Genomic DNA, 17277 nt, shown 5'->3' on the forward strand with positions numbered 1-17277 from the left:
ATCAAAGGTGAGGGGTGCACATACATTGATCATAAAGCGTGATCAAAATTGGGTGATTCAATTATCACTGATTGGCAGGAGAAGGATGCTGGAAGGTGTTCATTGGTTACAGCAGAAACCAATAATGGTCAGATGGTCTGGAAGTAGAGGGGATGCATCATGAAGGAGAGATGGTGATGATTGGTTACCATGGTGAGGCAGGAGAAAGGCAATTAATAGAAGGCAGAATGGACATGTTGGAACTTTGAACTGCTCAACATACATCCCAGAAGTGGATTATCCACATACTCAGATTAACAAGGATACTTTGGGGATTCGAATGTTAAGGATAGACTGGGTGTGTTTTTTTCTGAAACAAAGGAGGCCGAGATGAGACCTTATTGATGTGTAATAAATCAGGAGTAGTAAAGATAAGGTGGTTGGTCACTTTGTTTGTTCCCACTTGGGGAATCTAAGGTCAAATATAAGTTTAATGTCAGAATGGTTTGAAAGGACCTGAGGAAAAAATGGAACAAGTTGCCAGAAGAAGCATCATTGAGTAATACAGCAGAGAATCAGACCCATTCGCTTAACTATTCTGTGCTGACCACAGAGGCCTCCCTGCTAGTCCCAGTTGCACTTGTTCTACTCATAACCCTCCAAGCCTTCCCCTCCATTAACCTATCCAAATCCCTCCTGAATGTTGCCAACGCACCTGCCTTAACCACTTCCTCCAGCAGCTCTTCCAGATACACACTCCCCTCTGTGCAAAGAACAGTGGAGAATCATGTGAGTGAACACTAAGAAAAATATTTAAGGGCCTAATTGTGAGCTTCACTCTTCCCTACAGGGAAGAACGTAAGGTTCATTTGAGCTAACACTAAAGCCAGCTTCAGCTTCCACTTAAAACTTGATTAGGTTTGAGTCGTCCCTGTGTTCACGGGTTTTGAATGTTAAAGTAATTTTGTACATGAGTGGCATTGAAACATTTATTGATTGTCATTTGACACTACTGCATTTACTTAATAGACTTTGTATATGGAGGACCTGGATCATTATCCATTATAAAATGGATAAAAAAAAACAATTGTATATTATACAAAAACATTCTGCCATGCAAAAGAAATGTCCCATCTACAAAGTACTTATTAACTAGAGGGCAGCTTGAATTTGCAAGGGATGTTCACTGAAGTGCAAAAAATGTGAAAAACGTATAAATATTTTTAATAATTATATGATGGTAATTTCTTGAAATATTAAAATCATGGTTTAAAATCATGTATTCTCATATTTAAGTTCCTAGTCTGGGCCAGGAGGGAAACTTCATAACATAGGACATTGTTTAGCCCCGTGCAGAAGAATCGGAAATTGCTATCAGTGGTCATTTTCACATAACATAATGAAACATTTGGATGCCTTCTCTGGCTTTGCTTTTTTATAAAATAAGCTACATGGAGGCTTGTTACATTGATGAATGAACCAACTCATAAATATTACCAGATAGAACATAAATCAAGGGACACCGGAGCAATAATATGCTGAGGCCTCATAAGGCATTGGTTAGACTGCACTTGGAATATTGTGAGCAGCTTTGGATCCCTCAATAGATGTGTTGCCAATAGAAACGTTCCAGAGGAGGTTCAAACCAATGAAAGGGTTAACCAATGAGGAGCGTTTGATGGCTCTGGGCCTGGAGTTTAGAAGAATGAGAGGTGATCTCATTGATCCCCATTGAATATTGAAAGGCTTAGATAGAGTGGATGTGGAGAGGTTGTTTCCGAAAGTGGGGGAGTCTAGGACTAGAAGGCACAGCCTCAGAACAGAAGGACATCCCTTCAGAATAGAAGTTAGGAGGAATTTCTTTAGCCAGAGAGTCATGAATCTGTGGAATTCATTGCTACAGATGGCTGTTGAGTAAATAGGTATATTTAAGGTGGAGGTTAATAGATTCTTGATTAGACGGAGTGTCAGGCGTACAGGGAGAAAGAAGGAGAATATGGTTGAGTCGGATTTTAAATCAGCCATGATGGAATGGCAGAGCAGACTCAATGGACCAAATAGCCTAATTCTACTCCCATGTCTTATGGTTTTACAGTCTAATAGTAATGAGTCAAATGCATTGAGGCAGCAATGATAAAACATGGAAGTACTTATTTTGTCATCTGGCTTTCAGATAAGGAAAATAAATGTGAAATTTTCACTCCACATCTACTTGTATCAAGGAAATATTCAGAAACTTAATTATAAATTTATACTTTCCAAACTGCAGAAAAGTTTGAAATTTCACCTCCTGAAAACTGAAATCCAGAAAACGGAGAAACTTTATAATCTTAGTTAAGTATTAACTGCTACCAGGTAAGAACACGCGAATGACCTCTTAGTTTTGTTTACCAAACTTAAAAGTTCTGTGAGAGTACCTTATTAAAATAAACAAACTTAAAGTTGAAAGCCCTGAACATTTACATGCCTCAAGCACTAGATACTTCAACTTACCTTGATCCCTATTTCTAATCTTTGCACACCATTCACATTTACAGTAAATGGGAAAAAAAGCATCAGTCATAGCAACTCATATTGTATATTTAGGCCTGAATCTTCTTGATTAGAAAAAATATCAATGGAGAAGGTAAGGGAATAGAGTTGAGAGAGATCATATATCAGCCATGGTGGAATGGCAGAGTGAATTTGATGGGCTATATGCCCTAATTCTTCTCTTTTGTCCTATGGTTGGATGATCTAAGTGAAGTCACAGAAGACAATGCACTCAGCACTCAGGAGCATAGGAAGAGAGCAGGTATTGAAGCAGCATCATTTTGAGGGCAGTGGCCAAAATATACTGAAAACAGAGATAGCAAAAACAACATTTGTAGTTCATACATCACAGAGAAACAAAAGGATTTAACATATTAAGGAAAACAGTTTTCTTTAAATCAAAATTATTTCATTACCATCCAGCTCAATTCAATTTCCCACAAAGTTGTTTTTTTTATAGCATATTTTATAAATTACTATGTAAAATTTGTGAGCATATGTCAGTGATAATAAACTTGATTCTGATTAAGATTCCAAAGGTAGTTTGGACAACAGCAACTTTCACCTGAGTAGTACCATGCTAAATCATGTAACACAATCCATAGTGAAATATGAAAAAGAAAATCATCAATTTAGTTTTATATTTAAAAGATATGGCTATTGTTATCATGGATTAACTTTAACACAATTTTCTGGAGTCAGAGTTCTAGAATTTGCTAAGTGAGTGGAAAAAAATTACAGTTGAAAATCGCCATGCTATGACTCACAATGGTAGAAATATTTTGAAATTAAGGAAGAGCCAAGACGTAAAAATGGGTAACAAGACAATAAATGTAGAAGCATGGACATTTCTGCAAACTCCTTCAATTTCTTTAGAGATGGTTGTGAACTTAAATTTACAGAGGGTACAAAAAAATCAGAGCATCAAGTTTAGTAAATATAAATTTGCATGGCAAATGAACTATAAAAACTATAAAGACAAAAGAAGGTTTTATGGAAATTGGAGTGGAAGGCATTTGTAATGGAAAGCATCATTATTGTCAATGTGTGGAGGATGGAATTTATAGCAACGACGAGAGTTTCTGAGTGAAGATGACAGTAGTACAAATATTTACAGGAGGAATTCAGACTCCTGAACCAGTGTGGATAACTTCACTTTCCTTCATGATGAACTGATTCCACAGCCTATGGGCTCACTTTCAAAGACTCTACAACTTTTGTTCTCAAAATTATTTATTACTTATTTGTTTTAACATTATTTGGTTTTCTTTTACACATCAGTTATTTGTCCATCCTTGTCTGTAGATATTCATTGATACTATTGTGTTTCTTTGTATTTTCTGTGAATTAACTGCAAGAAAATGAATCTCAGGTTAGAATATGGTAACATATATATATAATTTGATAATAAATTTACATTGAACTTTGAAATTAGAGTATCTGATTTAGCCAAGAATATTCATTCATATGTTGTGGAATTGACAGTACCATGGGAAGATGGTGTCGAAGAAGCTTATGAGAGGAAAAAGACCAAGTACTCTGAACTGGCAACTGAAGCTGCCCAGAATGGCTGGAAGACCAAGACTTTCCCTGTAGAAGTGGGATGCAGGGGATTCGTTGCTACATCTACGACCAGTCTATTGAAGAAGATGGGGGTGAGGGGTCACTCCCTCCGACAAGCAATCAATTCCTTGTCAAATGCAGCAGAAGAAAGCAGCAATTGGATTTGGATTAAAAGGAAAGACAACAACTGGGCTGCAAGATGAAGACAGGAGGGTATGGAACTGAGGGGGATGTATCTGGGACGCCAGGTAGCACCGCTGAGCCCTCTGGAGACATCGTGGGCTTATCAACGAAACATCAAAGAAGATGGGTGCCCACCTGATGACGTACCTACCCTCCCTCCTCGTCACCACTCTAAACCCACTGCCAACATCGAGAGTGCCAACTTACCACAGAGATTGAAACATCAAGTCCTAGTAGCTCTACTGAATTATCTACTGGAATCCTATCATGAATTTCTCCCCTCCTTTAACCTGCCCACCTGTATTGATGTCGTTACTGACCATTTGAACTTGGCTACAGAGAATTCATCAATAAGAAGGGGACACACCAACATCTGTAACACCCCATAATGCTGATTGTGAGACATGTGATCTGGAGATTCTGTTGACTGCTGCTACTCCTCAGCAAAACCTGTGCACACCATGCCAGTCACAGCATATACTAGAGCATACAGCTTGCTCCAGCCACTCTACATATATAGCTCATACAGGCAACTTTTCCCTGCCAAGCTGCGAGTGACTTATTCCAGTCAACATGACAGCAGATGGGGGACAAAGGTTCACACCAAGTTCCTGGAACATCAAAAGTGCAAGTGACACCACAATATATTGAGAAATGCACACAAAACACTGGAGAAACTCAGCATCTGTGGAAAAGAGTAAAACAGCCAACGCTTTGGGCTGAGACCCTTCTTCCGGACTGCTACACTGATTCCATTCATGCTTATTCCTGGGACCACATGCTGAGCATTCAGTGAGATAACAATGTAACAGGATTTCTAACGTATCAGCACTTTCACAAAAATTGTTAAATGGGCCTTTGTTTTGTTTCTTCTACCTCAGGAAACCTTAAAAACCTATAAAGGTTTCAAAGCTCACCTGATAGTGAATCCTCATGCTTCAATTACATTTTTGCAAGTCAAATAAACGCCTGCTATATCCACTCATCATGAAACAACACCCACACTGTATACAATGCTGCAATATACATACGCATTACTGAACATGCCTTAATTTAGTCAACACTACGGAAGGTGGTGTTTTTGCTTTAATTTCTCCATCGCAGTTCAGTTTAATCACAAGGCAACATATCTGACAGAAGCACGTTGAATCTACAAATAGAGATCCTGAAAGGACAATCAATTCAAGAGCCATTCCTCACTCCAAAAATGCTGCCCAACTTGTTTTTTTTCCAAACACACTATTTGTCTTTTGCATCTGCATTTGCATGATGACTTCCACGACCTTGGGATGTGCTAAATCACTTTACTTCCAATGAGCTAGTTTTCATTAATGGTCACATTTCAGTTCTCAATTAAATCGAGAAACTCAAGAACAGAAACCCCATTTACTTGTGTCAGATAGAAAGCAAAACAAATGAAACAATCACACTTGAGAAGTCCTTGAGTGGTGGAGGTAGGTATAATTATGATGTTTAAATAACATTTGGATATGCATGCTGATAGAAACGGTTTAGAATGACGTTGGCCAGATACAATCACATTGTGGCAACCATTTGGTCCATGATGACAGACAAGGAAGCTTGTATAACTCAACAACATTTTTATTGTGATAAGCACAAAAAACAGACTGGATGCCATACCCAGGGAGTGAACTTCTCAGTCTCATACAGACGGGAGAGGTGATTTTCACTCCGGTTACAGCCAGGGTGACCCACAAACACACAAGCGAATAACTGTATAACGCAGGCTAAAATGTAACAATAAATGAACTTGAACATCCCACCATAACCCCACAAAAGCATTTTAACACAAGAACAATAAATAGCACTGCACTCGTCAATAGGAATGCTTGGGTTGGCTGTTGACTAAGGACTCCCCGCCCCCGAGCGCCACCATATGTTACTTGGTTATTTACGGGGGAAAAAATAAATACAACAAAATGTTATGAAAAACTATACATAAACAGTCAAAGACTGATGAATGTCAATGTGCAAAAGAAAAAATAATATTGAGAACATAAGTTGTAAAGAGCAATGATGGTGAGTCTATCGATCTTTGAATTAGTTCAGAGTAGACGCGAATGAAGTTATCCAGACCATTTCAGGAGCCTGATGGCTGTTGAAGATGTGTTCTATTGGGTCCTGTTATAGTGGAGAGACCTGGGAAGGGAATAATAAATCTGAAATGAAAGGTCTCTGTCACAGTCCTGATCGGGGTTATTCCCTGGTCCCTTTAAATTTACTTTGTGCCATGATCAGGATTGTTCACTCCTTGTTTTCCTCAATTCATCATTTCCCCGTGTTTCTTGGGCTCTGTAATTAAAGGCACTTGAGTCTCTGCTGAACGAACAGTATTTAGTGTCGGGCTTACAGCTACTCGGGCTAGATCATCATTGGACAGCACCGAAGCAAGTGCGAACAAGTCACCCTGCTGGAACGAGCCAAGTTACATTGCCGGAGTTACTCAAGTCTTCTCCCCGAAGCGAGTGCCAGTAAGTCGCCTCTCCTCACTGGAGCCAGCCTGTTAAGTTACCTTGTCTGATCGAGCAGCTAAGCTACATCACCAGAGCAGGTCCGTCAAGTTAACCCACCGGGGTAAGACTAGAGCCACTGTCTGTAGTTCCTGGGCCGCGTCAAGGGCTTGCCACTACTTAGAGCCATTTCATGTCAAGGTATGAAATATCTATCGTTGTGTGGTACCGTCTCTTCATGTCCTCGTCTCCGCTGGATAGGTCCGGCCATTTGCCGCTACCCTGAGTGGAGAACTGTCTCTTCGTGTTCTCATCTCCACTGAGTAGGTCCGGCCGTTTGCCACTACTGAGTTGGGGAATCCTGTCTCTCAGTGTTCAGTGTCCTGTGTCTAAAAGAAGAGTCCTGGCTCTATGTCCTGTGTCCAAGGAGGAGCCCCAGCTCAGTGTTCCGTGCCCTGCATCTAAGAAAAGTCCAGGCTTTGGTGTTCTGAGTTCCAAGTTCAGGCTCTGGTGTCTCAAGTTCCAAGTCCGGGTCCGGAGTACCATGTTCCGAGTTCCAAGTCCGGGTGCTGAGTTCCATGTCTGGGTCCCGAGTTACATGTCTGAGTCCCGAGTTCCAAGTCCAAGTCCAAGTCTAGCCACTCTTATTCCTGCTTCTTCTTTGCTCACTCCTTGATCTCCCTCTGAACAATCCTTGCTTCCCTGCTTTCCTTGTGTAAGTGTTTCTTCTTTTATGTTACTGTTAAGGTGAATAAAATGGCTTCTCTGTACTGTTAACTGCTGAGACAGTGGTTCTCTATAGCAGTTTGTTCGGATTATAATTAGTGATATCGGGACATGTATTCATTTGCTAACCAATTGGGATAGATGTTATTCTTTCTGTCTGTGTGAAAGCTGTTAGTTTGTGCAGACTTTGGGGAGAAGGCATGCAGAGGATGAAGAGAGAAGACATGGCTTGAGGAGATGGTTGCCAGACCCGCTGGGCCTGGGCTCGGGGCGGAAGCCCAGGGGTTGACAATGAGCAAAGGGGGATCAGCAAAAGGAAATCCGTGATCTCCAACATTTGTGCACTGGACATGTTGATGAGATTATTGGTGCCTTTGCCGCTACTCTGAGTTATGAACTGTCTCCTCGTGTCCTCGTCTCCGCGGGGTAGGTCTGACCATTTGCCGCTACTCTGAGTGGAGAACTGTCTCTTTGTGTTCTCGTCTCCACTGAGTAGGTCCGGCCATTTGCCGCTACTGAATTGGGGAATCCTGTCTCTTAGTGTTCTGCACTCTGTGTCTAAAAGAAGAGTCCCGGCACTATGTCCTGTGTCCAAGGAGGAGTCCTGGCTCAGTGTTCCATGTCTTGTGTCTAAGAAGAGTCCCAGCACTATGTCCTGTATACAAGGAGGAGTCCGACTCAGTGTTCCTTGTCCTGTGTCTAAGAAAAGTCTAGGCTCTGATGTTCCGAGTTCCAAGTCCAGGCTCGGGTGTTCCAAGTTCCAAGTCCAGGCTCTGGTGTTCTGAGTTCCAAATCTGGGTCCCGAGTTCCATGTTCCAAGTTCCAAGTCCAAGTCTAGCTATGTCTATTCCTGCTTCTGCTTTGCTCCCTCCTTGATCTCTCTCTGAACAACCTTTGCTTCCCTGCTTTCCTAGTAATGATCTATAAACTCTATTCTTGTTAACGCTACAAAACATGTTTGTGTGCTGCATTTGGGTCCAACTGTGCCCCGCAGTGACAGTCTCATATTTATTGCTCTTCCAAATGATAAAAAAAGATTTTCATTCTAATCTTTGCAAGTGATTTGTATTTCTTAAAATCAAAATTATCTCTCCCTAATGTGAATATTACTTCACGCCACAAAAAAAAATATAATTTATCAACAGAGCAAAACCTGTGCAAAATGCCTCACAGGTGACAATTTTGAAAGCTGAGAGTGAATGCACTCCTGGGTTGTTGTGGCATGATGGAGGTGTAGCTGGAGGAGAAGCAATCCAGTAGTGATGAATTCAAACCTCAGCATGACAAATTGTTAAAATGAATGTTGTAAGTCTGAGATGTACAGGCTGGACTTTCAGTTGCGTGAGCACCAAGGAATTGCTGGAGAATTGTTGTGAAAACACAAATGACTCACTGATATCCCTCAGGAATGGAATTTGCTAAACTAGGTTCAAAGTTCAAAGTAAATTTATTATCAAAGTACATATATGTCACCACGTACAATCCTGAAATTCATTTTCTTGTAGGCATATGCAATAAATCCATAACAGAATAATAACCATATGAGAACATGATATAAGGAATCCTTGAAAGTGAGTCCACAGGTTGTTGGAACAGTTCAGTGATGAGGCAAGTGAAGTTAAGTGAAGTTATCCCCTTGGTTCAAGAGCCTGGTGGTTGAGGGATAAATTCTGTCCCTGAACCTGGTGATGTGAGTCCCAAGGCTCCTGTACTTTCTTCCTGATGATGGATACTGTTTTCCTATGATAGCACTCTGTGTAGGTGTGCTCAATGGGTGGGGAAGGCTTTACCTGTGATGTACTGGGCTGTATCCATTATTTTTGTAGGATTTTCCATTCAATGTCATTCGTGTTTCCTTTCCAAGCTATGATGCAGCCAGTCAATATACCCTCCACAACACATCTGTAGAAGTTTGTAGAAGTTTTTGATTTTATGCCGAATCTAATCTTCACAAACTCCTAAGGAAATAGAGGTGCTGCCATGCCTTCTTTGTAATTGTATTTAAATTCTGGACCCAGGACATGTTCTCTGAAATGATAATACTGAGGAATTTAAAGTTGCTGACCCTCTCCACCTCTGATCCTCTGATGAGGACCTCCTGATGGACCTCTGGTTTCCTTCTCCTGAGGTCAATATCAGCTCCTTAACCTTGCTGACATTGATTAAGAAGATATTGTTGTGGCTCTATTCAGACAGATTTTCAATCTCCCTCCTTTATGCTGATTCATTGCCACCTTTGATATGGCCTATGACAATGGTATTGTCAGCAGACTTGAATATGGCATTTGAGCTGTGCTTAGCCACCTATATATAAATGTAAAATGAGTAGAGCAGGGAGCTAAGAATATAGCCTTGTGCTGCAACTGTGGAGGAGATGTTGTTGCCAATCCGAAATGACTGGGGTCTGTAAGAGAGAAAATTGAGGATCTAATTACATAGGGCTATATTGATGCCAAGATCTTGAAGCTTACTGATTAGAATTGGGCAGGGATTTCTTCAAACAAACCTGGGTAAAGTCCCCAAATGTGATTTGAAATGCATTAGGATGAACTGTTTCTTCTTTGGAGACAGCATCATGAAATATCTCAGGCGCTTGATTATACTCTGCCAGTGGTGATATGTAAACTCCAGTGAGGATCACGGATGAGAACTCCCTAGGTAAATAGAACAAATGGCATTTGATGAATATGTGTTCGAGGTTGGGGGCACATGGGTTTGAAAAAATTGCCACATTGGAGCACTACTGAGAGGTTACCATGAAACCACACACCTCCATATTTTGCCTTTACTGAATCAGCTGTCTCGGTCCATCCTGTAAATCGAGAAACCTTTGGGCCTGATCTCTGTATCTGGTATGATAGGAGTTATCCATGACTCAGTGAAATATAGAACACAACAATCTCTCACTTCCCTTCAATACAGCAATCATTCCCTCAGGTCCTCAACTTTATTCTCCAGCTAAGAACATGCTGTGTAGAGGGGGGGTCTCATTCCTCTGCGTTTCAGCCTGGCTTGGAGTCCCCCGCACCCCTCAACTCCTGCCTCAGCTCCGGCCATGGCAATGGACCGTCATCCTCTTAAAGGTGTCATACCTGCTTGCTTTAGAGTTCAGTCTGCTGAGTTCTTCAGAAGATCTGTAGTTCATTAATTTGATTTAAAAGTGCATTGCTTACAGGGGAATTACATGCTGCAGACTGCAGTGAGAGTAGTTCAAAAGAGGTATAATTGGAAATATTGTACATAGCCTGCAGAATGTCACTGTGCCATGTTGAAGTTGGGTCTACTGTACATGTGACTCCAGTGTCCACACTCTGTGGCAAAACATTACTGCCAATAATTTTAGGTGACAAATGAAATTTGAGTTCAAGATATAACTAGACATGACAATTCATGACGGTATGAAAAGATAATCAGAAAAAATAAAGCAATGTTGGAAAAAAAACTAAATATTTATATTCTGGATATCTGAAATGAAAACAGAAATTTGTGGAAGTACTTATCAGTACTGACAACATTTTTGGAAAATGGAAGTTAGTGTTTCAGTTTGTATTGGCCCTGAAATCTGATCATATATGTTTTAAAAGATTCCCACATATTGGACACACATGTAGGTGGTCAAATTTTGGAGATCAATGGCTTAGGCAGCATGTATTGCTAGAAATGTAAAGTTAACAATTTGGGTCAAAATCTTTCACCAGTCCAGATGAAGTGTCTCAATCAAAACCAAAGTTCATTTCCTACTGTACACACCGCCCGACTTTTGAAATTCTTTCAATGCCTTTTGTTGTTGCTTCACTTACTCGATGCCATTTTTTTCTCCAGAATCAACTACTTCTGACTTAATTTCACTAGATCCTTACGTTACTAAAATTGGTTATTCCCAACACTTAGGATCTGAATTTGCAGACCATTCTTATCCTTCTCCATAACTACTTTAAAGATTATAGTATTATAATCACTGTTCCCAAATACTCATTCACAGACATTTTCAGCACCTATCTGGCTTCACTTCCCAGGGTTGGAACATATTGACTTAAAACATTATTGGTTTAATTGTATGTTTATTCAAAAACATCCAAGAAGTATTAAAATAAATCTTGTATTAATATGTGCTTAAGAATTCAAATTATGCATTTAAAATTCTAAACAAATTATTCAGTTGTACTTAATTTAGGTAGTTGAAATGTCCTTTCTAATCAAACTGAGAAAGTTTACTCCTTGTAGTAACTTATCTTCATTAATTTGAACTGGATGACTGTACTCCTATTAAGTTTATCCACACACAAGGCCAGTAGGTAAATTTCTTAGCCTAAGCATTTGGAATGAGCTGCTCACCTGCCCAGTGCAAACAGTGTAGATAGCAAGGTGGTAGATGCTTTTTCCAGCTGAAGTCCACACCAACATAGGATGTAGGATCATCGTGATGACAGCCCCAACAGAAGCACTTCCATGTGGATAGAACTTTTGCTCTTTTGTGATTTATGTTGAGGTCCATCCAGAGATGATTAGACAATGGTAAGAGGCTATCATAATGTTCTAATGCAGCACGAATATGGAAAGCCTCTCAACTAAATAAATCTGGTAGGAAATATAGCAAGAGTATCCAGAAAAGAAAGGTCCATAACCATTTGATAAATTATGCAAGCTTGCAGATGAAGCCAGGGTATAAAGAAAGAGCAGATGAAACAGTTGAAAAAAGGGTTATCATCAAAATTAATGGCCATGGCTTAAAAGAAGCAAAAACACAGGAATAGGAAAATGGTGGAGACACTGGAAACAAAGAGCTGTAAGAAATCTATTTTCTCAGAACAGAGGAAAGAGTGCAGTAGAGGTTCCTTGGCAACAGTAGCAGGAATACTGCTTTTCTTAATATACATTAATGGTCTGGATGGACGTCACAGAACAGAAAAGGTTTCCTCCTTTAGACAGTTAATAGATGTGCACAGAGCTTATCCTTTTATTCTCAAAGTTGTACATGTCTGTGTGAGAGATCTCACCGTAACACACCACAGCTCTGCAAACACTTAACTCTTTAGTCCCAGGTCAATTTTAAGGTTTTCCCAACTACCTTGTGGCATAGATGTAAGATCCGGCTTTCATTATTTATATTGTGCTGAGCACCTGCTCCAGGTGTGTTGCTGAAAACACGTCAGTGTCACTAAAATGCTAATCAGTAGATAATGAATTACAGTCAATAAATATCACGCTGGAAAATGCAGACATGCCATGTGTTGTCAGAAACACATGCAGAGGAATTAAATCTACTATTTGAAATGCTTCTGTACATTTCTAAAGAAAAAGAAAATCTCTGCTTGAGAGAATGTTCAAGAATGAATAATATCACTGGGCTTCATTATTATTACCTGTGTAATTTATCTGATTGAGATTAATTAAGCCCACACATGAGTAAAACTAAGAAACAATTGACCCATGCAGGTCTTGATGCCCGCATAATTAAAATTACATTATGAAATAGATAAAAATGAAATAATTCAGCAGCAAGTTACAGTCACCATATAAATTTTCAAAGGGCAGTGTTAATTGTCACTCAGACAGTCTGGCATGATTAAAGACAAATTCTATCAAACTAAGTCTATAGAACCATTTGAGAACCGATGGGGAAATGTGGTTGATATGGTATATATGAATTTCCACAAGGAACTTGATAAGCTGTTGCTGCATAACATACTTAACATTAAAATTGATGACTATGAATAAATGAGACTGAAGGAACATAAATATAAATTTGGATGAAAAACAAGAATTAGTATGAAAGATTATTTTTCTGACAGGAAACATACACTGTATCTCTTGTACCTAATAAAGTGAATACTGCGTGTTTGCCTGTGGTCATCTCCTGCTGTACTCCAACCAGCTCAAGGTTTGACATGTCTGTTCAAAGATAATCTGCTGCATACTACTGTTGCAACACATGGTTATTTGAGTTACTGCCACCTTCCTGTCAGCTTGAAGTCTAGCAATTCTCCTCTAAACTCTCTCATTAGCAAGATGTTTTCACCCTGGAACTGCTGCTCACTGGCTTTTTTGTTTGTTTGTTTGTTTTTCACATCATTCTCTGTAAATGTTAGACTGGTGTGTGTGAAGATCCCACTAGATCAGTGGTTTCTGAGATACGCAAACCACCCCATCCAGCACCAACAATCATTCCAGGTTCAAAGTCACATTTCTTCCCCATTCTAATATTTAGTCTGAACAACAACTGAATCTCCTGACCATGTCTCCATTCTTTTATTCAGTGAGCTGCTTCCACGTGATTGGCTGATTAGATATTTGCTTTAATGATCAGGTGTACAGGTGTACATAATAACGTGGCCACTGAGTGCATGTTTAGTGGAGTTCCTTAAGGGTTAGTACTAGGACTATTTTCCTTATTATACAGTATGTTAATAATAATGTAGACTTAAATGTACAGGACACAATTTCAAAATTTGTGGATTACTTTAATGTTGAAGATAGAGTAAATAGTCAAGAGTTCAGTAATGGACACCCAGGAGATGGAGGGAAGTTGCAGAGAGGTGCTTGATGAAACTTAATTCTGAGAAATGTGCTGTGTTACTTTATGGTAGGAAGAATAAGAAATAATGATGTAAACTGGAAGGTGGAAATAGAAACCACCATAAGACATAGGAGCAGAATTAGGCCATTTGGCCCATCAAGTCTGCTCAGCCATTCAATCATGGCCAATCATTTTATTCCCCTCTCCCCAGCCTTCTCTCCATAACCTTTGAGGCCGTGTCCAATCAAGAACCAGTCAAGCTCTGCCTTAAATACACCCAACAACCTGCCCTCTACAGCTGCCTGTGGTAATAAATTCCACAAATTCACCACCCTCTGGCTAAAGAAATTTCTCTGCATTTCTGCTTTAAATGGAGGCCTCTCTATCCTGAGGCTGTGCGCTCTTGTTTTAGACTCTTCCAGCATGGGTGTAAGAACATGCAGATCTTGGGGTACATGTTCAAATTTACTGAACATGCAGAGAAAGGGTGAGAAAGTGTAAGGGACACTGCATTTTAAAGATGGAAACTATAGAGTATGACAGGAAGGAAGTCATGATAAAGCTTTAGAAAACATCACTTCAGGCACAATTGACAGCACAGTATGCAAGACTTTAGAAAAGGTATAAAGGCTTCAAAGTGGGTATAGAAAAAATTATCAGGATGGTCCAAAGGATATGAGATTTAATTATGTGGATTGGCTGAAAAATTTAGTTTGTTCTTCAAACAGAAAAGGGTTGTGAAATGATCTGAGAAGTACTTAACATCATAAAAATTATGAACAAGGTAGCAGCTCCTATTGGAGAAAGGGGTAGGAACTTGGGAAATAGATTCATTGTGATTGGAAAACAAACTGGAACTAACAGTGAGTGCTTAGGATCTGGAATGTACAGCCACAGTAGCAGATTCTACTTTAGCCTTCAAAAGGTTGCTGGATAAATTCCTAAAAATGAATTCCTAGGGTTATGAGGAACAAGTGGGGAGTGGGACTAATGTCCTGACGAAGGGTCTCGGCCTGAAACGTCAACTGTACCTCTTCCTAGAGATGCTGCCTGGCCTGCTGCATTCACCAGCAACTTTGATGTGTGTTGAGTGGGACTAATATCATTGTTTTTCCATTCGCCCAGTACAAACTTATCACTCCAAAAAGTGTCCATTGTGTAATTTATTTATATAGTCCTGGGGAGATACAGCACCAAAACAGACTTTCCAGCCCACTGAGTCTGTGCCAATTTATATCAAACACCAATTTACACTAATCCTGCATTAATTCTAGCTCTTTATTTGCCCCACATTTTAAGTTCATCTCAGACCTGAGCATTTACTCACACGCGAGTGGCGATTTACAGCAGCTAAGTGACCTAACCCAAAAGTCTTTGAAGTGAAGGAAGAAACCAGAGTACCCAGAGACAACCCATACTGTCATGGGAGAATGTACATGCTCCACCCAGACAGCACTGGAAATCCGTATTGAACTTCGATCTCTAGTGCTGTGAAGCAAAGCCTCTGCAAGATCTACCACTGTGCTCTCCCACTGCCATTGTGCTGTTGCCATTCTATGCTTCTGTGATCAAATATTAATAATGGTTCACTGTGTGTACTATAAACAACAGTCCTCAATGATTTTCATTTCTGCAGAATATCAATGAAGCTCATTAATATTAAAATGTGAGATAGTTAATTCAAAATGTGCTTTTGACATAATCTACTGTATTTTCAGTGGTGCTTCCTACTATAACAATTGCAGGAACATTCTGCTTGTTAATACTCAGATCTTTCTCAACAAATTTGAACCCTGAAATTGTCTTCATTGTGACAAAAAAACATTATTTGAAACAGGGTTTCAGAGTGTCTCATAGTCCATAAGTTGATAATGCAAACTTACTCATTATCATTAATTTGAGGATATGATATGTGTTGACTCTTTACAAATATTAATTGTTAATTCATTTAAGTGATTGGACCACTTTTTTGAGTTAAAACAAACAAACATCAGAGAAGAATTAATCATAAATGAATTTAGGGAAGACAAGAAAACAAACATTCAAACCAAGTGTTTGGGAGGTGCTGCTGATGAATCCGTTGCTCTGTCTTTCGAAGGTACAACACTCTTCTGCCATGCTGAAACAGCGGTGAAAGGGGGGAATGCTTGTGAGGATGAAGTAGGTTCCAGTCGATGGGTTGATTTGTCGTAGGTGATGAGTTACTAAAGGTGCATTCATCTAGACAGGAAGGACATATTCAGTCATAAACTTAACTACTGCCTGGCACGTTATATAAAAACTCTGGGTGATTCAAGTACCTCAATGTTGAAAGCCCAATATCTGACCTACTTGTGGCCAATGTACTTATTTGCTTATCTAGTTAAGTTGCTGGTGAATTTTGGACTCCAGAGTTTTGATGGTGAGAGATTTGCCAATAACATTGCTGTTAAATATTTAGAGTAGATAATTAAATTCTCTCATGTTTGTCATATTTACTGTTTGAGAAGAATGATTTGATATTTATTCTTATCTTTAAGTCCTTTGGTGACTCATTGGTAAGGTTGCATCCACAATTTTGAATCATTCATCTGTAGACTGCTTAATCCAAATAGGTCTGTTTTCACGGCAGCAGCTGATTTTAATGAGGCTTCGCTGAGTGAGATCCAGCCAGAGACAGGGTACTGGATGCATTTAGTTCCTATTGATTCAAATATTGTTCGACTTCCTGTTGAGATCTTCATTCTTTCCCACCTTCTACTTCTCGGCTGGATTTAGAGATGAATATAAGGTATGGAACAAAAGTGAGCTGCTGGAGGAAATCAATGGGTCAAGTAGCATTTGTGAGGGAACTGGCCAGTCAAAGGTTTGGGTTGAAATGTTTTACCTGGACTAAGAGAGTTAAGAGGATGAACACGAGATGCTGGAGCTCCAGAGAAATACACTGAAAATGCTGAGGGGCTCAGCAGCTCGGGCAGCATCTATGGAGAGACCTCTATTGGGACTGGAAAGGAAGGGGAGAGAAATCCATAATAAGAAGGTGGGGAGAGGAAGGTTGATGATAAGTGAAACCAGGTGAGGGAAAAGGTGGGTAGGTGGGGGCCCTTTACGTCTTACACATATCACCTCAAGCATCTCACTTCATCCCCTCTTCCTCCTCACCTGGTTTCACCTATTGCCAGTTAGCTTGTGCTGCTTTCCTTCCCCAACTTTCTTATATTGCTATTTCCCCTTCCATTCCAATCTTAATGAAAGGTTTCAGCTTGAAGCATCGACTGTTGATTCCTCTCTATAGATGCTGCCTGAGCTGCTGAGTTCCTCCAGCAT

This window comes from Mobula birostris, chromosome 2 (assembly GCF_030028105.1).
Source record: "Mobula birostris isolate sMobBir1 chromosome 2, sMobBir1.hap1, whole genome shotgun sequence".
Classification (NCBI taxonomy): domain Eukaryota; kingdom Metazoa; phylum Chordata; class Chondrichthyes; order Myliobatiformes; family Myliobatidae; genus Mobula; species Mobula birostris.